This window comes from Penaeus monodon, chromosome 23 (genome assembly GCF_015228065.2).
Source record: "Penaeus monodon isolate SGIC_2016 chromosome 23, NSTDA_Pmon_1, whole genome shotgun sequence".
Classification (NCBI taxonomy): Eukaryota; Metazoa; Arthropoda; class Malacostraca; order Decapoda; family Penaeidae; genus Penaeus; species Penaeus monodon.
In genome coordinates, this window is record NC_051408.1 from 40262810 (window position 1) to 40263228 (window position 419).

At 28.4% G+C, this 419-nt stretch overlaps 1 protein-coding gene across 1 annotated transcript in view; it reads left to right on the top strand.

Annotated features, from left to right (window-relative positions):
- LOC119588429 overlaps positions 1-419 on the top strand; it is a gene marked incomplete at its 3' end in the record, with an annotated part of 3306 nt that overhangs the window by 682 nt on the left and 2205 nt on the right.

Consider the following 419-nt stretch of genomic DNA (forward strand, 5'->3'; position numbering starts at 1 on the left):
ACTAACTAAATCCCTCTCTATCTGTCTATATGTAAACATGTCAATTTATCTGTGCACAAAGTTATTCATATGTATATGTTATGTCTGTAAATTGTTTTACGCAAACGAAATTAAGCCCACTATATGACTGACACTATCAATGATTTCCAAAAACACCGATGTTTCACAAAAAAAAAAATCATTCATCTACCTACTTGTCTATCAAGATATATATATGAATAGATTAATTTCTCATTAAAGCTCACTTGAAATATTTTTTAATGATAATTAAGCCTTTAGCGTTCAGGCAATGAACAGAGATTACGCGAATATTTTATTAATCCAAACTGATTAAAGTAATTTGCACCTTAAAATGTAACCTTATGCAGACAATGTCAATTAAGATGTACAGCAACATTTGTTTACATTATATAAACATG